Source organism: Myxine glutinosa, chromosome 2 (genome assembly GCF_964187855.1).
Source record: "Myxine glutinosa chromosome 2, kmMyxGlut1.1, whole genome shotgun sequence".
Classification (NCBI taxonomy): domain Eukaryota; kingdom Metazoa; phylum Chordata; class Myxini; order Myxiniformes; family Myxinidae; genus Myxine; species Myxine glutinosa.
In genome coordinates, this window is record NC_136262.1 from 184,064,121 (window position 1) to 184,084,928 (window position 20,808).

General features: G+C 44.6%; 1 protein-coding gene and 1 pseudogene across 1 annotated transcript in view; both read right to left on the minus strand.

The window, feature by feature from the left end:
- Positions 1-1,467: 1,467 nt before the first annotated feature.
- The window catches only part of LOC144890985 (uncharacterized), a 532,245-nt gene continuing 512,904 nt past the window's right edge, over positions 1,468-20,808 (minus strand). The window contains exon 3 of the mRNA XM_078772879.1: positions 1,468-2,478. The gene's annotated coding sequence lies outside the window, so the exon portion shown is untranslated. The remainder of the gene's footprint in view (positions 2,479-20,808) is intronic.
- Positions 8,378-10,446, minus strand: LOC137422196 (protein FAM200C-like; annotated as a pseudogene).

Below are 20,808 nucleotides of genomic sequence, written 5' to 3' on the forward strand. Positions count from 1 at the left end.
GCTCTTGGAAGAATTCGTCCACATAGAGGTCGAAGAGGGCTTGGACAGTGGTGATGTGGGCCTCCAAAGCCCTCTTCATGTGCTTGGCTTCCAGTATTTGTCTGGTCGTTGTTGGGCCATAGATATCAGCCTCAGACCAAGCCTCGTCAAGACCACTGTCCTCTATGGCATTCCCAGCAGCCCTCAGTGCAGCCATCACAGTGTGCATCTCCCCTAGTCGCAGTACCCACTTGCCTTTGCAGTCATCTCTGGTCATCTCCAGCTGTTTGGCTCGCTCATACAGGGCCATGTCTAAGGTGATCACTGTCTTCCTATCGGGACCCATGACCATGCAGTTGATTTGCTGTGTCTGTTTCAAGACTGTTATCAGTGTTTGCCATTCATGGGCTGGTGCTGCTACCAATGGCAGGGCGTTGACCTCTGTCAGAGGCTTCGAAGAGGAGAGCAGTGAGTTGTAGGCTGTCCAAGTTGGGATATCGTGATGCTTGATCCTACTGCCAGGTGGTTGTTTTGGATCGTGGACGAGTGACCCAACAGGGTCAGCATGCTGGGGTTCTGCAGCTTGCAGCTGGTCATCTGGTGGGATGATGTCGTCTTGTACGTCCTCAGCTTCAGCTGTTCGCATGATTGTGCGTGAAAGTAGCCACACTGTGTCCGTCGCAGAGTACGGCTTGGTGACATCTGGGTTTGACCGTGTCTTGAAGCTATACGTGGTACCTGTGGCAGATTGTTTGTTTGGTGCTTGGCAAGGAACAAAGTCTGGAGCAGTCAGAACCTTGAGTGAGCGGTGTCTGGCCTTTCGGTCATGTAGTGTCAGTGTTCTATGTTCATCTGTGGAGGGTGCATGTTCCCGTCGTTGGTAGAGTGCCCAGGCTGTAGCATGGAGTGTCCGCTTCCCATCAGGTGTGTCTTCATTGAAGTCACTGTTGTCCACTGCAAAGAAGACAAACGTCCCTATGCGCATGGTTCTTGGAAAGTATACACCCTGTTCTGTCGTAGACTCTATGACTGAGTTGGCCAGCTGTGTCTCCAACCGCAAGATCCGACTATAATCAACAGACAGACCGAACCCATGCAGGAAATCCAGAAGCTTCTTGTTTCTGGTGGACTGATGGACTACAATGGCAACGGCAAGCTGCTGTGGCCATTCTAAGCGATGGCGGAATGGTGCATCTGGCTCTTTGGGCTTGTACGTGACTTGGCGTTTTGACTTGTAGCCGTACATGATGTTCTGACTGATGGTTATAACATCTCGATGAATAGTGGCTGAGCGCATAGTCTCTGGCTCAATGCTCGTGGCTGGTCCTTCCAGTAGCCAGCGGAGGAAAGCATAGAGTACTTTGGGTACATGCTTTTCAGCATCATCAGTGTTCATTTCTCCTTCAAATTGCCATGGGTGCTTGTTCTGACAAGCAATGGCACTGCGGAGAACAGAGGCACTCTCAAACAGTTGTTCGATGTTTTTTTCATTTGTCTTCGTCATTGCATCTTCGACAGCTGCATCACGCACGGCAGTGGAGAATACACAGTCTGACTCGTTTCGACGTTTTGGTTTCATGAAGTGAACGTCATCAATGTGAGAGTTGATTTTCTCCTTCATGCCTTGGGTAGTAGGTGATGGGACATTGTGCACACCATTATTGTCAAGAATCCTGGAGTAAACCGACTTCAGGTCAGACATGTTGAGAATTTCACCAGCTTGGAGTAGAGAGCGAACAAGGCTGACAAACTCAATGTCTGCGGCTATTTTGATAACATTAGTTTCTTGCAGTATGTGTTCTTTGTCATCACTTGATGTCCCACTCTTGGGAGCACGTTGGACATTCTGCACCCAGCATGGGAGATGATACTTGACGTCGATCGCATGAGCATCATGTGCACTGATGGCAGCACTCAGCTGAACTTTCCACTTGTGGTTGCTGCCTTCTTCAACAGCTTTCTTCAGCTGTTTACCTGCGTTGAACGTGCATACAACATGTACACTTTCCTTAGTGACCTCTTGACAGAAGAAACAAAGGTCTCTGTTGAATGGAGTTGATGATGAACGTGTGAAGCGAAGAGTCTCGTCTTGCGTAGAACCTGAGGTACTTGCAGCGGCAGGTGCAGAAGAAGGACGTCCACACCTCTTATGAAGATGCTGGGTGTCGCCATGTTCGCAGGCTTTCTGGTGGCGAACTCTAGCACGCTCCAGGTGAGCAGTGTTGCATGTAGATCCATAACATGCCCGGTGCCACTTTGCTTTATTGTTCCTCAAGTCAGTGGCAGTGAAACAGCTTAATCGTTCGCTGATCTGTTTGAAGTCGGCATCACCATATCGTGCCCTCTCCTGGATGAACTGGAGAAACTTTGCATATGAGCCCAGTGCTGGCTCAGTCACTAGTGCACCTTGGGGATCCTGGCACTGAATGCAAAGTGTGAAATCAGTTTCTTTCTTGGTTTTCTTGCTTTTTGGCTCCATCATAGCTCAGGGTCACGAATCTGGAACATACAAATAACAAATAACAATTAAGATAGATGTGCATTAAGTTAGATTTTGGACACTGGTTCGGCTGTGCCATAAAAACCTATTTTTATCCCTTGTAGGTTATTAAAGAAGGTTTCATTCAATTCTCTATCCCCAAAAATGTACAACTGGACACCAGAATCGAAACTCTAGGTCATTTAGAAGCCAAGATAATGGAATTTTACGTTTTCGACATCCGCCATTTTGAAAATCCAAAATGGCCGCCATAAAGAACTTGAAACAATTGGAGACATATTTTTTCTAGAACTTATATCATCCCTAAAGACAGCCCAACCAGTGTCCAAAAATTAACAAGCAATTTCACCGGGCATTTCAATCTGCTACATTGGCCCCCCCACTAATAGGTACTATAGACAAAAGGTTCATAAAGATTAGGGTGGGAGAAATAGAAGTGTTAATGGGCAATGAGGTTAAGAGGAAAATTAACATGTAAGTCAATGAGAAAATGAGTGTCCCAGAAGCAACATATATACACTACTGATGTGTTTCAGAAAAGTTATCCCTTGGGATCTTCCTTGAGCAACGTATTTCTTTGGAATCATTTGGCAATCATTTCACTGCGGTGTCCCATTTGGTTAGGAATCAAACTTAGATGAATGTACATCTGATTTGGGAACTGAAAGAGCAGTATATGGGAAGTGAGAAATGAAGTTCGTTATCTACAGTGTGACGTTGCCACCAGGACAGGGTTCAGGTCGAACAAACTAGAAACAAACGGAAACGGGACTTCCGTTTCCGGTCCCTGGAGCAAGGAAGCGTGTTCGATCTCTGGACGGCAGCAAAAGTTAAAGTATTTTTTCCATTCGTGTATTCGTCAATTTCTACTCGTTTTTTATTGTGCATGTGTTGCAGTGTGTTTTCCAGTTGCTGTTGATTCGCAATTCCTGCAAACTTTTGTATAATTTAACCCTTTTCTGTCCCACCGCGTGCGCGGCCTAGTTTATCTCGGCCCATCGGTGTTCATAGGTGTTCTGCGAATTTAAGTTCTTTCCTTCGCTGTATTGCTTATTTCGTAGATTTTCTCTTCTCCCCCTAACTTACCCGAACATCGACCACTTGTCTAACGTTTTAAATCTCTTCAAAGTCTCTTCACATCTCTTCTCATCTCGGGAAGTCACGTGACGTCACGTCTCTTCAAAGCTGTGCATGCGCGCACGCTTTCGAAGTTAATAAGTAACTTTTCACAATTGTGTTTTTGTCGTAATACCGGCTTTACCACAGGTCGAAACTTTATCTTTCTTTCGGTGTGTATGTAACTATTGGTGTGTCTCTAATAGTATTCTTGGTGTTGGTTTTTCATACCTGTGTACAGAATACCTGTGTGTGTACCTGTGTACAGAATACCTGTGTACAGAATCGTCGGTACAGTTCGTGTCGCATATTCTGACGCCAAGCGTAGGACTAGTAGTAGGACGCTACCGTGTCTGCCCTTGGCTTGAGGCTTCGTTTCTGTCTCAGCGGTTTCTTCGATTGCGCTCGCAATTACTTTCGGTCTCTATTTTTCACGTTTCACGTTCGGTCTCTGTCTCTGTTTTCATCCCAACTCAAAAAAAAAAAAAAAAAAACCAAAAAAAATATATTCCCTTCTCTGTTCTTATCCGTTTCATTCTTATTTGTTCGTTCGTTCTTTGACCACGTTGTTCGTGATCATGTGTTCACGTCATTAAAAAATGTTTCGCCTGTCCCCTGAACAATGGTATTCTGTCATATACTATAACACCTTTTTCTTCTTGTTCTATAAAAGGATGCTTTCGACTTGCTCACCAAATCTATTCATTCCAAAAAAAAATTCCATCTCTTACAGCTACAGTGCCTCTTTCATTCATTCCCTAAACTCTCCAGAACTCCACCCATCCTTCAGCGTCCTCAAACGTATTTTTGACTCGAAGGTCGCAAGAAACTCATTTTGCAAGAAATGTTCGTTTCCCATGAATCGTACATTTTTCAAAATCCAATCTCACCCCTCCCCTCCAAATCTTCCCCATCACCCATCCCTTTCAAATCTTCCCCCTTGCCCCTCCCCTCCAAATCTTCCCCATCACACATCCCTTTCAAATCTTCCCCCATGCCCCTCCCCTCCAAATCTTCCCCATCACCCATCCCTTTCAAATCTTCCCCCATGCCCCTCCCCTCCAAATCTTCCCCATCACACATCCCTTTCAAATCTTCCCCCATGCCCCTCCCCTCCAAATCTTCCCCATCACCCATCCCTTCCAAATCTTCCCCCTTGCCCCTCCCCTCCAAATCTTCCCCATCACCCATCCCTTTCAGATCTCCCCCCTTGCCCCTTCCCTCCTAAACTCCCCCCACACCCCTCCCCTCTGAGACCCTCCCTCACTCCTCCCCTCCTAGACTCCCCTCTGACCCCTCCTCCTCAAAGCGTCCTCCCTGCTTCTTCCCCCTTCCAACTCTCACCTTCATCTCCCTCAACCTTCTGCCTCACTCTTCCCCCTCCTCAAACAACACCTCACTGCGCCTCACCCAATCACCATCAAACCTTTTGTCCGCCCCATTCTTCCCTTTCTCCAAGCTGCACTGAAATCTCTGACACACCTTCAACAGCTCTCCCTACCTCTTCCTCCTCTTCCACATCATACCCTACCGCTCCCCCCCCCCTGTTCTGTATCCGATGCTCCCCCTTCCTCTTCTTTAACAGTATGGACCTCAAACATCCGGGGCCTTCGCTCAAACTTGACTGATCTCTCCATACAGGTTGCTTCTGACAAACCAGACGTGATCTGCTTAACAGAAACTTTCCTCCTTCATGATGTCTCTGATTCCTTGGTATCACTCCCAGGTTACTCCCTCCTCCGGTATGATAGACCTGAGCCTCGTCCTGGAGGGGGGGGGGGGGGGGGGGGTTGCTATCTTTATAAAAAACTCTCTTCCTCACTCGCCCTGCACTGCCCTCTCTCCACCTCACCCCCACGAATACCTTTGGCAACGGCTTCCCCTTCGCTCCCACCTTCTGTTCATATGTGTGTTGTACCGTCCACCAAACAGTGATGACTCCATCTACATCTCGCTGTCTGATAACATGGACCAACTTCTATCTACCCATCCCAACTCTCTCTTCCTCATATGTGGTGATTTCAATTGTCACCATGCCAGTTGGCTGGGTGTGGGTACCTCTCTCACCAGCCATGGCTCTTCAGCAAAGGACTCCTGTGACTCACTGGGACTGACACAATCTGTCAATTTCCGGACCCGGATCTCAATCAACGGAGCATCTTCTCTTCTGGACTTGGTTATGACTAAATTCCCTGAAAATGTCTGCTGCTCTTCTTCTGCTCCAATAGGCTCATCTGATCATGTGCTTGTTAAAGTGGACATCTCTCTGACCATTCTCAGAGAGCCTCCTCAGCATCGACAAGTCTGGCATTTCACTCAGGTCAACTGGCATGGTCTTCAAGCAGCCATCAATCATCTGGACTGGTCTCCCATCTCTACCGCCTCTGACATCAACTCATCCTGGGAATTCTTCCAAAGTAAACTGCCCTCTCTCATGCACAGATTTATCCCATCTCGTCTTCAGTTGTCATACCCTTCCTCCCGTCCATGGTACACGGAATCTTGTGGTGAGGCTATTACCCAGAAACAACTTGCTTTCGTCTCCTGGAAAGCAAATCCAACGGAAGGAAATCTCATTTCCTTTCACAAAGCCTGAAACAAGTGTGTGTCCACCCTCAGGAGAGCCAGGAAACAATATCTCTCCGTTCTCAGGACAGAACTCTCTTATCTGTCTCCCTCTTCCAAATCCTGGTGGCGGCTGGTCAAATCTGTTTCTGGTGTTTGTTCCCCCTCCATCCCCTCCCTCACCTCAAACGGCCACATGGCTGACTCCGCGCGTGAAAACGCTGAATGCCTCAACTCTGTGTTTGCCTCTAAATCTTGTGTCCCAAACCCATCCCTCTCTGTACCCACCATACCCAGTCGTACCCAGCTGCTCCTGGACTCTGTGTCCTTTCCTCCTGACAAGGTGGAAAAGTTTCTGTCAACCCTCGACTCTGATTCTGCAACTGGACCTGACGGCATCAGCCCACGGGTCCTAAAATCTTGTTCTTCCGCTCTTTCACTCCCTCTCTCTGTTCTCTTCACACTCTCTTTTGCTCAAGGTCATCTGCCATCTGCTTGGAAATCTGCCAACATCACCACTTTGCAAAAAGAAGGTGCAAAAACAGATCCCAGCAACTACAGACCAATCAGCCTTCTCTCAATTATCAGTAAAGTCATGGAATCCATCATTGCTTCAGATATGAAATCTTTCCTCTTCTCCAATGGCTTGATCTCTGATCATCAATTTGGTTTCAGACCTGGTCACTCTACTCTGGACATGCTGTACTGCTTTCTCAGCAATGGATGGAGGTCCTCAATGCCAAACAGGAAATTAGAGCTGTCTCACTTGACATATCACGTGCCTTCGATACGGTCTGGCACCCCGCTCTGCTCACCAAACTCTCTTCTGTTGGTATCTATGGAAATCTCCACGCATGGCTGGCGGACTTCCTCTCTAGTCGTAGTCAACGTGTGGCCCTGAATGGGTTTCTCTCATCTCCTCTTCCTGTTCAGGCTGGAGTTCCCCAAGGCAGTGTTCTGGGCCCTGTGCTTTTTCTGGTCTTCATCAATGATCTCTCCGACTCTCTTGAAAATCCTCTCTATCTCTTTGCTGATGACTCTACTCTCTGTCGCTCCATTCTTCATCCCTCAGATCGGCAGTCTGCAGCCTCCTCACTCTCTGCAGACCTGGACAAAATAACAGACTGGGCAAACAAGTGGAACATGTCTTTCAATCCTGACAAATCTCACACTCTTACGATGTCTCTCCAAAAAGACCGACTGGACAACCCTCCCATCTACTTTCTGAATAATCCTCTCCAAGAAGTTCTGTCACTCAAACTTTTGGGTCTCACTATCTGCCATGATCTTTCCTGGGAAAACCACATTTCAAATCTGGCCTCCAAAGCCAGTCGACGACTGGGCATCCTCCGTCGTGCGAAGTCCTTCCTTGGCACACCTGAGCTCCTCACCACGTACAAGGCTTTCATCCGCAGCTCAATGGAATACTTCTCTCCCCTCTGGGCTGGTGCTCCTGCCTCACACCTAGCTCGTCTTCATGCTGTTGAAAGCAAAGCATTCAGAATCATTGGAATCTCCCGCGATGAAGCTAACTCCAAGGGCCTCTCACTCACTCACCGCAGGCAGGTTGGTGGTCTTTCCGTCTTCTACCGACTCCTCTCTGGCCTTGCCCCCCCAGCTCTCTCTGGGCTCTGTCCGGCAAATATTCCTGCAGGTCGCACAAGATCTGCCTGCAACCCTCTTATGGTTAAACTGCCAAAATCAAGACTCTCTGCTCACCTTCTCTCCTTCATTCCTCTTTTCTCCCGCCTCTGGAACAAACTCCCTCACTCTCTTCAATCCCACTCCAACCTCCAGGTCTTTAAAACAGCTGTTCACCACCATCTCTTATCTTGCCCCATCCAAAACCTTGATCTTTTCTATCCCCGATAATTTCACCCCAATTCCACTTTTTGAAATACCAACTTCTGTCCTGGAAGTCCTTGGTGTCCTTGTGTTTTATACTTCTCCCACCCCCCCCTTCCCACGCCTCCTCCCCCCAAGCCCCCTCCCTCCCACACATCTCCCTGCTCTTAAATGTTGTGTGCTCTCAAGTGTTTGCGTGCTTCCCATTCTCTTGTCTTCCGCTCCCTCTTTTTATATATTTTGTTTGTCTGGTTGATTTGTTTGTGAAGTAAATGTCAGCTCTTTCACGAGCCTCGATTCAGTATACAAAAAAATAATAGCCAGAGAGAGAGATAAAGGAACCAGGGACATCCTGTTGGAGGAAGGATTCTGTTAAACCAGTGGTTCCCAACCTTTTCTATGCCCCACACCCCTAGGAAATATTTGATGAATGTTCACACCCCCGACAAAAGTAATATCACATTTGAAGATGAAGAAGTCAAATTTTTGAACCACAAATTGAACCACATACAATACTGTGGGTGAACTAATTGAACTAAAAAATAAGATTTTAACTCAGTGCATGAAATGCAAATATAAATTGAGCAATTAGATTCTAATTTATTCAGAAAAAAAAATGAAACAGTAAAATCAATCCCAATTGTGAACATAAGATTCAATGACTTATTTGTTCCTGCTTCTCTTTCATGATTTTGTCAAAACGTGGAACTTTCTTGCTGACTGCGATCCGCAGGTCTGCCTGTGGATTCAGGTGATTCCTAGATTTTGTCTTGATTGACAAAGGAGAACTGAATCCAGACTCACACAAGTATGTCGTTGCAAATGGAATGAGGACACGGAGTGCTTTTCCACCAAGTCTTGGGAACATATCCAGTGCTGCACACCAAAACTCCTCCAAAGTCTTGCTTTCAAATTGCATTTCAAGTGCTCGATTTGTCCGCAAATCAATAAGGTCTTCCTTCAGTTCTTCATCATTTGACATTTTCTCCATATTGTAGGAATATGGATTCATGATCAATTCTTCTGAAATCTTCAGGTCTCCAGCAGCAAAATATCCATCAAACGATTCTGACAGCATTTCCAAATGAGCCACAATTTCTTCACGCACAGTAGGAGTTATGGATCCAGCATCATCAACCATCTCTTCAAGTGAAGGAAAATTAGAGAGATTGCCTCTTTCCATCCTTTGAGGCCAAAGACGTAACTTTTCTTTGAAGGCATTCAACTGTTCGCAAGCCTTCAATATGTTTATCCCTTTTCCTTGAAGAGAAACACTCAGGTCATTCATACAAGTGAAAATGTCAGCTAAGTAAGCCAGCATTTGAGCGAATTGCTGTGATGCCAATGCCCCAACCAGATCACATTCACGCTCTTCCAGAAAAACTTTGATTTCTTCCCGCAGTTCAAAGAAGCGGGTTAAAGCTTGTCCTCGTGACAACCAATGGACTTCTGTGTGGAAAAGCAAAACTGAATGTTCACTTCCCAGATCTTCACAAAATGATTTGAAGATGCAATTGTTCAAAGCTCGCCCCCTGATCCAGTTGATGATCTTCACACAAGTATCAAGGACTTTCTTCAAATTTGAAGGCAATGTTTTTGATGCCAAAGCATGCCGATGAAGAAAACAATGGGTAACTTGGAAGTCTGGAATCTCCTTTTTCATCAATGCAGAAAAGCCAGATTTATTTCCAAGCATTGCAGGTGCCCCGTCAGTGCACACATAACCAATGACTGATATCTAAATCATGTTTGGCAAAGAAGTCTTTCACCAGCTTCATCACATCCTTTGCAGTTGTGCTTGTTTTCAAATCTTCACAAAACAGGAAATCTTCCTTCACAGCACCATCATTGACATACCTCACTAATGTGATGAGTTGACAACAACTGGAGACATCAGTTGACTCATCCAACTGAATAGGGATTTTAAGAGGACTAGCTCTGATATCTGAGATGACTTGGTCCAAAATATCTTCATTCAAATCACTGATTCGGTTGTGAATGACATTATTTGAAAGGGGCACCTGTTCAAATTTTTTTCTTGCTTCTTTGCCCAGGATAGTTGTTGCCATTTCCAGTGCACATGGCTTGATGAGATCTTATACAATTGTATGGGGCTTCTTGGATTTGGCCACTGCATATGCCACTTGGTATGAAGCAAGAAGTAGTGGTTTTTCAACAGAAACGAAACCCAACTTTGGAAGAGTTCCTACAGAATCAAAACGAGCTATTTTGATTTTCAATGAACCAATATCATGTCCTTCGACATCAGCTCCACCATGCTTGTTCTTGAAGTGCTCTTGAAGCTTGGATGGTTTCAGATTTGAGTTGGAAAACACAACGCTACAAAGAGTGCACTGGGGTTTTAGCAAGCCATCATTTCCCGTTATGCAAGTGAAATAAAAGCGCACATAGTCATCATTCCATTTCCTTCTTTTTGACATGATGAAGGGTTAATCTGCAAAACAGAAAGAGAAAAATATGAGCTAATATGAGAAAAAAAAGAAAAAAAATGTAAAACGTGTATATTGGTGTATATACAGGTTACAACAAGTTGCTACACGATAAGAGTTTGTGCTGAAAAAAGACAAAAAAAAATGAATAAAGTAGAAAGACAAAAGTTTTATGTCATGTTGGCAGATGGCTGAGTGATGACTCGTGACACACGACGACAAGGACACAAGCCACTCTTTGTCGCACCCTCAGATATTCCATCTCGCACCCCAGGTTGAGAACCCCTATGTTAAACAGATGATTGTCCAACGAGGCAGAATTGGTGGTGGGATGGAAGGGAATCTGAGTTCACGGAGTGGATGGAAGGTGGTAGAGGGCTGAACTGAGGGAAGGGAAAAAGGAGTCGAAGGGGTGGGATGGGGAAGGGTGGAGTGGAGACATTGGATGTTGGGAGGGTGTGGAACAGGTGGGAGGCTCAGAGAAGGCGGAAGGGGGCATGGTGGGAGAGGTGGAATGGGGAGGAACATAGCAGGGGGAAGATGAGATGAGGGGAAGAACACGGGCAAAAGATGCTAGGGGAAAAGATGCGATGGGAAGAACATGGGGAAAAGATGCGAGGGGAAAAGATGTGAGGGGAAGAACATGGGGAAAAGATGCGAGGTGAAAAGATGTGAGGGGAAGAACACGGGGAAAAGACGCGAGGGGAAGAACACGAGGAAAAGACGCGAGGGGAAGAACACGGGGAAAAGACGCGAGGGGAAGAACACGGGGAAAAGACGCGAGGGGAAGAACACGGGGAAAAGATGCGAGGGGAAGAACACGGGGAAAAGACGCGAGGGGAAGAACACGGGGAAAAGACGCGAGGGGAAGAACACGGGGAAAAGACGCGAGGGGAAGAACACGGGGAAAAGACGCGAGGGGAAGAACACGGGGAAAAGACGCGAGGGGAAGAACACGGGGAAAAGACGTGAGGGGAAGAACACGGGGAAAAGACGCGAGGGGAAGAACACGGGGAAAAGACGCGAGGGGAAGAACATGGGGAAAAGACGCGAGGGGAAGAACACGGGGAAAAGACGCGAGGGGAAGAACACGGGGAAAAGACGCGAGGGGAAGAGCACGGAGGGGAAAGACGCGCGGGGAAGAACACGGGGGGAAAAAACATGGGAGGGGGAGGGAGGAGGACGAGGGAGGAGGAAGAGGGGGGAGGGGGAGGAGGTAGGAGGAGGAGGGGTGAGGATGGAAGAGGAGGGAGGAGGAGGGCGGAGGAGGAGGAGGGAGGAGGAGGCAGTGCCGGATTAAGCCTCGGCTGGCCCTAAGGCACATTTTGAAATTTTAGAGAATGGCCTGAACAATTTAAATTAGATCTCGGGCTCATGGAAATGGACCCCAGACAAAACATGACCTGATTCATGAACAAAATATTTAATACAAAAAAAGACAAATATTTAATGTGAAAAGAAACTACTTTCAAACTAGTTTAGTCTATACAATTTGCAGTGTATGAATATATGCATGACAAAACACGCACAGATTTGGCACTTTGCTTTACAGTTTACTAGACCTTAGATTGTAACCTTGCGCGCGTTTACAACTGCAAACTCTTCAATTACGGAACTGAAGTCCAGTTCTCGGAGCAAATCACTTTCAATGCACAAAAGGGCCAAGGCACCAAGACGCTGTTGATGCATGGTAGAACGCTTCACATCTTTGATTCTCTTTAGCTGCGAAAATGAGCGTTCTCCTGAGCAATTGGTGGCCATCAGTGCTAAGTATATTCGGAGAGCCACTGCAGTGTTTGGAAAGGCTGCATGAACTCCAGTGGTGTGCAGCAGCTCAAACATATGCTGTGCCTGTGCACACCCTGTTGAGGGGGAACTTGAGGGCAGTTGGTCTTTATACCAGCAAATGAACTGACGGAACTCTGACGCAAAATCAGTATTCAGATCCTTGTGATACACACTGACAAGCCCTGTAATAGCAGTGTTGATATCCTCATCGGTCATAGAGTCAAACTGTGTCAGAACGCCAAACCGCTGCAGCACTACAGAATACGCCTCTATGTGTTTCTGCAATGCACTTCGCAGTTGGTCAATGATGACATAAAATGTATTAACTTTGAATTTTTGTTGGCCCGTCATCCCTTCTGTGGCATCAGTAACAGTGATGTAGCACACCTTGAAAATATTTGCGAAAATCGAGATACATATTGTTACGGACCGCGGATAAGGTGTTGATTTGCCGAGCGGATGGTGGCCGCGGCCCGAACTATTAACAATGACTAAGACCTGATTCCTTAAACGTGGGCCAAATCGTGCCACAGATATTCAATGGGGAAAAGACAAAGGCGACACGGATGTGAAGAAGAGGAAGACAGAAGTAGGAAATACGAATATAATTTATTTGCTATTTACAACCAAAATAAACCAAGGAGAAGGAAGGATAATAAAATAATTTACAGAAGAAATCAAGGAGACACAGTGAAAATTCTAGCTTACCTATTCAGTCTTACTTAGAAACCCAAGGACAAGACAAACAAAGACGGACTCACACGAATGGGAATTTGCAGGCAGGAATGATCGGAAGGAGGAATAGCTTGGCGGGGGAGGAAGGTTCAGCGGGGATCGGTCGGGCTGGAAGCGGACAGCCGCCGTCAATACTCAAGCTGGGATCGCCAAACCCGCCGCGGTTCCAAACTGCACGGCCAAGCTCCTCCGGTGCACCGTGCGCTCTCCAAAGCTGCTCCTTCGGACTCTTTCTTGGCACCTCTGTGCAACTCTCTCTTGGCGCTTCTCACTTGGCACTTCGCACTTCTGCCGTATCTCTGACTCCCCTTTCAGCGATCCTTGGTGCAACTCTTTCTTGGCACTTGTTCTACTTGGCACTTCGCACTTCTGCCGTATCTCTGACTCTCTTCCTGCACTTGTGTCAAAGGCTTCCGCGCGCGCTTTTTATAACGCCGCGGGCAATCAAGCCGCCGGCCTCCAGGACACGCCCATCGGTGAGCTCGCCTCGGCCCTGATTGGTTGGCACGGGCCCTCTGGCTCCACCCTTGATGACGATGGGCGGCACGCCCAGGATTCGGCAGCTCCTCCCCCTTCTTCTCCAAGCCTACCTCGTGGCTAATGGAGTCGCGGTGAAAACTGCCCAATAGCTGCGGCGAATGCAGTTGGCAATTGAGGCTTTATTAAATGAAAATGAAAGGGGATCTATCTATTTGAATTCGGTGCAATGGAGTGTCAATTAATGGAAGACATGGCCTTAACCTACATAGAATAAGGAAATAAACTACCAACAAGGAGGAAATCTATGATTGGCTAAACGTGATTGTTTATGACCTAATTACGGGACGCACTTTGACCTTTATACACAACTGGAGGAAGGAGGGTGATATTTTTACAACAATTTACACAACAATAAAAAAAAATCAATTCTCATATCCACAACACTGCACCCTCCTCCTCTTAGGCACGTCCCGGGCCTATTACCTTTACGTTTAGTGTGGCACGTAGGTGTAGTTCCCTCTACATTTAACCTGACCCTGAGTGTGACAGTTTTAAAACATAAATAAATATGTCCCGCTGCTCCATTGCACCCTGTCTAACAGATTCACGCCCACAACTAACCGAATTGCGGAATGGTCTTCAAAACTAAAACACTTACGGTGGGGGTGCATTATTTACAACGACGCTATTTTATTTACAAAATGCAACCCAGGACCTGTGATTGTTCTTTTGGGGGGGAGACAGTCTGCTCTGCATCGACGCACCATGAAGCACCCAACAACGCACCAATACACCATCAAGCACCAATCGGTGCACAGTCACCACAGTTCAATAAAAATAAACCAACAAACCCTGGTGCTGGTCTTCCTCTTCGGCTCCCTCTGCTGGCTATTGTTATCTTCCTGTTGTTGTCATCTTCTTTGCTGGCGGCCTATTTGCACATAACAAAAGCAAGCACAAAACGTGTCCATTGTTATTTATTTATGGCCCACAGGGCCGACTAGTGTGGTTCACCTGTGCGGCATCGGTGCCCTGTGACCAAGGTCCGCCAGCAAGATCTCGGGCCTTCATGGCCGGTTCCAGCAGAGGGGCCATGCCCCAAGCAATGGGGTCCATCAGTGGTGCTCAGCCACAGACATGTGGTCCATAAGGTGGTGCATCGATGCAGACAGCTGGTTCCGGGAGTTTCGGGCGCACAATGGCGGACTCCCGCACGCTCCTCTCGGCGCCCAGTGGCGCACAGTCCTTGTATGGGAGACAAAGGGGGGGAAAAGACAGGTGAGCGAGGGGTAAGGTCACAAGGGTACACATCAATAAAGGCAATGCAAGGTGAGGTGCGTATGGAGACGGAGCGGAGAAAAGCTCGTCCCTACCGTACGTCACCCCCCCTGTCACCTACTCTACCCTTGCCCTTACCCCATATTTACAACAATCTACACATTACCAATTCGTCACTACTGTCACGTCTCCCCCATATTTCCCCTATACCAAATTCGTCTTCACTCCCACTACTTCAAAATTTGCCATCACCAATTCATCATCAATCCTCATAAGGAGGAAGAGATGGAACATCAGCACAATGTCACACCCACGTCATGATGCGTCTCACAATCCAAACATTTGCACCACAATAATAAAAACCAACAAACCACGGCATGGTGTGGAGCTTTGTCACCTCAGGTGAGTGGATGCAGATGGTGCAAGGAGATTTCAAACCTAACTATCTTCTAAATGACATTAACACACTTTAACACACTTTACACTACCCGGGGTCTTTCCCTGCCAATCCATTGGCCAACTTACACTATGGGTTCTAAAAACCAATTCCCATTGACCAAACTGTGGTGCTTATCAATTTGGGGTCTCACTCCCCCGATTCATCTCCCGGTGCCCTTGCACAATTTCTGGGCTGAGTCGTGTAGCTCTCCCAGCAGGTCTACCCACCTGCACACCTCCACCACTGTAGTTGCCTCCGAGCTTACCTGCTCCTTAACCTAACCTATCTACTGGGGAAGGCCCCTCCTGGCTCTGTCACCCCTCGGTGCCCTCTGGCACTGGGCTACCCGGGTCCGTCCTCCGGATCCTCGGGCCCCATCCACAACTCTAACGACTCCCAGAGCCCACCTGCGGCCTCACCTGGCCGACATCCTCACAGTGGTGGAGTGCCCAATCAACTACACATACTAACAGGCTACACGCCCAGCCATTTCCACGACACTAATGCACCCATCCAAACTCCATTCTTCCACACGCACCACAGATGCCAATATCCAACTAACACAGTACCACTGTATGACAGATTACCATGACACACTATAACATACCATGACATGACATACCATGACACTGTAACACTGTAACACAGTACCACTGTAAGTACAATTAATAAACAACAAATACATGGTTTTAAGAAAAGAAAAATATATGATAGTATAGCGATGGTTAGCATGACAAAGAAGGAAGGTAATGAGATAAGGATAGAAAGCCGAGGAATACAAACCGATTTGGTAGTGGGAAGATGGGGTGGTATTACCTGTCATAATATTGATCTCACATATATTTCTGATACATAAATGGCAGGAAGAAGACTACAAGAGAATTATAATTTTTGTATTCAGGGATACCTACAAGAAAAGGGCGCTCGGTATTACATACCTTATGATTTGGAGCATATACATGGAAATTTTGTCATTAAAAACTGGCCTTATACTGATATTGCTAAACCCACAAATAGAGACTTGTTTAAAATATTAAATAAAAATGAACTTCTCAAAGTTATGAAATATAAAATTCTTTTAGAAATCATCAACAAATCTTATTGGTATCCTATTATGAGAAAAATAATTATAGATACAAGAATATCTCAAAATCCAGATGAGTATATGTATAATATTATTTGGGGCTCAAACTCAAGGGTAGCAAGGGATGAGGAAGGAGTTGAAGAAGAGAAGGAGGAAAGAGAGAAAAAGGAGAAGGAGGAAAGGGAGAAAAAGGAGAAGGATGAAAGGGAGACAAAGGCGAAGGAGGAAAGGGAGAAAAAGGAGAAGGAGGAAAGAGAGAAAAAGGAGAGGGAGGAAAGGGAGAAAAGAGAGAAGGAGGAAAGAGAGAAAAAGGAGAAGGAGGAGAGGGAGAAAAAGGAGAAGGAGGAGAGGGAGAAAAAGGAGAAGGAGGAGAGGGAGGAAAGGGAGCAAAGAGAGAGGGAGGAAAAATATAAAAAGATGGAAATCAGTGAGATTCGTAAAAGATTGAGTGTATTACAGCAAATAAATCAATCTCAACGCACCGAAGAGGAAAATAAAGAATTAACAACTCTTACTAAGATAATGATTTAAAAAATGGTTGAGATGAGTTCAGCAAGGAGATTTACATGAAGAAGACAAAGGTCATATAGTTGATGATGTTGGTGTTATTGACTTTAGTTAGTTTTTATTTGTAAATAAATGGAGGAGAGAGTGAATGCATTCCTAAGGATTCTTTATGTTTTAAAAATTAAGATAGAAATGTATATGTTGAAAACCAAAAAGGTTTTGATACTCTGTCGGAATTTTTCTGATAAATAAATATGAGTTATTGTCTCAAATGTAAAAAGAAAACCAAATCTAAAAATATCTCTTATGTTAAAGCTAAAAATAATAGAGTTTATCAAAAAGGAATATGTGGAGTGTGTGGCTCTAAAAAGTGCCAATTCATCTCTCCTAAAAGTGGAGGAGACATACAAAAGTTTCTATCAGGAAGTAAATTTACAACAACTGGAATTCCTGGGGAACTACAGCTACCTGGATATTCTTTCTGTGGTCCTGGAACAAACCTGGATAAAAGATTAGATGAGGCTGACAATCCTAAACCTTGGTCCAAGCCGATAAATAGGGTTGATGAAGTGTGTATGAAGCATGATATTGCTTATGGGAATACCACTACATTGGATGAAAAACATGAAGCAGACAGAGAAATGTTGTATAATTTGTCCTTGATACGAAATCCTACATTGAGAGAGAAAGTTGATAGGTTTATTGTGAAAAAAATGATAAGTGCTAAATTGAAACTTGGTCTTGGTTATTTCCCAAAAAACTATTAAACTCCAATGATGTTATCAAGACTGAGGAGCTTTTGGCTAATGAATTACATAAACCTATAATCACAAAGTTTAAAAGAAGGAAAGTTTATTCTAAATACACCGACCACATATGGTCCGCTGATTTAATCGAACTAAATAATGATAAGGGATACAGGTATGCTTTAACCGTTATTGATTTGAGGAGTAGATTTGCCTGGGTTGTTCCTTTGAAAAACAAGAGAGGTAATACTTTAATGTTAGCCTTTAAGCTAATATTTGATAGGAATAAAAGGAAACCAAAGAAGTTATGGACTGATGAGGGAACAGAGTTCTATAACAAAATATTTATGAAATTTCTTAAGGGGGAGGGTATTAAATTATACAGCACCTTTAATGAAGGAAAAGCAGTTGTTATTGAGCGTTTTAATCGTACTTTGAAAGAGAGACTATATAAAAAATTCACACAACTCGGTTCTCAAAAATGGGTGTATTTAATTCAGGATATTGTAGATAATTACAATAATTCATTCATTCATTCATTCATCAACAAATGAATGAATTCATTCATTCATCAACAAAATCAAAACCATCGGAAACATTTACAAAATTAGAATATGAAAAGGAGATTAATTTGAGAAAGCCGAAGTTTAAAGTTGGTGATATTGTAAGAATATACAAATGGAAAAGTCATTTTGAGAAAGGTTATACACAAAAATGGACTCGTGAATTATTTCAAATCATTGATGTAATGGATACAGTCCCTTGGACCTACAAATTATATGATTTAAATGGAGAAGAAATCTTGGGTTCATTTTACTCGGAAGAATTACAAAAAACACAAGTAAGCAGCTAATACCCTTGAAAATAATAAATAAATAAATAAAATGTAATGGGGATACGTTTTTAAATCTGTGAACCCCAAACACAGAATCCCACAACTTTTTAGTTGGGGCTTAACTTTTGTGTGTGTATAATGGGGATACGTTTTTAAATCTGTGAACCCCAAACACAGAATCCCACAACTTTTTAGTTGGGGCTTAACGTTTGTGTGTGTATAATGGGGATACGTTTTTAAATCTGTGAACCCCAAACACAGAATCCCACAACTTTTCAGTTGGGGCTTAACTTTTGTGTGTGTATAATGGGGATACGTTTTTAAATCTGTGAACCCCAAACACAGAATCCCTCAACTTTTCAGTTGGGGCTTAACTTTTGTGTGTACAATGGGGATACGTTCTTGAGATGTGTGAACCCCAAACACAGAATCCCTCAATTTTTCAGTTGGGGCTTAACTTTTGTGTGTGTGTGTATGTGTGAGTGAGTCATAATAATATACAAACCCTAACCCAACCCCATCCCGAACCCAACCCCATCCCTAACCCAACCCCATCCCTAACCCAACCCCATCCCTAACCCAACCCCATCCCTAACCCAACCCCATCCCTAACCCAACCCCATCCCTAACCCAACCCCATCCCTAACCCAACCCCATCCCCAACCCAACCCCATCCCTAACCCAACCCCATCCCCAAGCCCATCCCTAACCCAACCCATCCCTAACCCTCACATTCAAAATCCCAACCCTAACCCAACCCCATCCCTAACCCAACCCCAACCCTAACCCTCACATTCAAAATCCCACCCTAACCCAACCCCATCCCTAACCCAACCCCATCCCTAACCCTCACATTCAAAATCCCACCCTAACCCTAACATAATCTTTTTTTTCTTCTTTTTTAAATACGTATTTCATTTTTTTTTTTTCCTCTTCCCCTCCAATTCTGTCTTTCAAGGCTTTCAAGTTTGAAGAAGTAGAAATGGGAAGAAAGAATTTTCCAGCATTTTCTTCCTCGAACTTTCTTGATATTGCTTAAATCAAGCGTCATTAAACAAAGAACATTGTTCATTGCTTTAGAATGCAAAGAGTCTCCAAGATGGACCCCACAGGTAGAGTCTCCAAAATAAAACCAACTTTCCAAGTTCCCAAGGTATAACCACATTCCTGTTGAGCCTCCAAGATAGGTATCACATTCCGAGTCATCAAAACAAAACCCCCATTCCAAGTCTCCAAAAATATAACCATCTTTCCAAGTCTCCAAGGTAGAACCACAATTTTCAGAAATATTGGGGGTTTCCGTGATAAGTCTCACATAGTATAACTGCGGACCATCAGGGAAAACTTCCCTTTCCCAATTTTTTAGGGTTTCTATGATGTGTCTCACATAGTATAACTGCGGACCATCAGGGAGAACTCTCCTTGCCCAATTTTTTAGGGTTTCTGTGATGTGTCTCACATAGTATAACTGCGGACCATCAGGGAGAATTCCCGTTTCCCAATTTTTTAGGGTTTCTATGATGTGTCTCACATAGTATAACTGAGGACCATCAGGGAGAACTCTCCTTGCCCAATTTTTTAGGGTTTCTGTGATGTGTCTCACATAGTATAACTGCGGACCATCAGGGAGAATTCCCGTTTCACAATTTTTTAGGGTTTCTATGATGTGTCTCACATAGTATAACTGCGGACCATCAGGGAGAACTCCCCTTTCCCAATTTTCAGAAATTTGTGTGTCTCCAATGTATGACTTGTATTCTGGCTCATCAAGGTAGAACTTGTTCAGTGGGTTTTGTTTTGATAACTCACAACAAGTATCATCATAGTAAAACTCTTTTTCAGGATTTTGTGGATCTCCAAGGTATAACTCTTTGGCTGGGTCACCAAGGTAGAACTCGTTCTGGGGGTCTTGGTTGTTCAAAATGTCTTCAAACAAAAAAATAACTTCATTCCAAGTTGTGTTAAAAGCAGAATTTTCATTTCGTATCTCAGATACAATTTCCTGTGAAAGAAAATAACAATGTATTAATTTAATACAATATTTTTATTTGTATAAATCAAGCTCTATGAATATTAAAATAAACTTTGTTAACTCTTACACGAGTCTCATCTAAAAAAAAAAAAAAAAAGTAAAATAAATAATTAAATAAATAATCAATTAAATAAATAAATAAATAAATAAACAAACTTACCTCCATTGATAAGAGGTTCGAGTCCAGTTCATCAATCTGATGCCTAAGTCACACATAGGCGGATTTGTCGGCGACTACTGGCGACTGGAAAAATTGCCACCACCCGCCGACAATCGTAATGAAACCGTAATGGACGGTCGCCTGTAGTCGTGGTTATCCTCCCCAGGAAACCACTTTTTGCACTTGTGTTAGTGTCGAAAAACCACTTTTTGCACTTGTGTTAGTGAAGGAAACCACTTTTCGCACTTGTGTTAGTGTTGAAAACCCAC